Raw genomic sequence first — 308 nt, 5'->3', positions numbered from 1 at the left:
ATGCTGGAATAGACATCCATACAATGGAGTTAAGACTATTTCGCCAAACATAATGAGACAAACTTTCATGATTTCATCTTCAACCTCCTGCATCCATTATAATCCGTCCATGCATTTTAGCTTCGATATAGGGATCCACTAAAACAAATGCTTTGAAATTGATCCAGGAGGATCTACATGAATATAATGCTCAATTCAATGACTGGATTGCAATGGATTGAGCATCCTCTTCACAATGTCCCACAACCCTAGAGAATTTTGCTTGGGAATGAGGAATATCTTCACATAGTCGAGATTGGATGAGGGTT

Source organism: Dendrobium catenatum, unplaced genomic scaffold (assembly GCF_001605985.2).
Source record: "Dendrobium catenatum unplaced genomic scaffold, ASM160598v2 fragScaff_scaffold_982, whole genome shotgun sequence".
NCBI lineage: Eukaryota > Viridiplantae > Streptophyta > Magnoliopsida > Asparagales > Orchidaceae > Dendrobium > Dendrobium catenatum.
The sequence above is the reverse complement of the archived record's forward strand: the minus strand, read 5'-3'. Positions refer to the sequence as shown.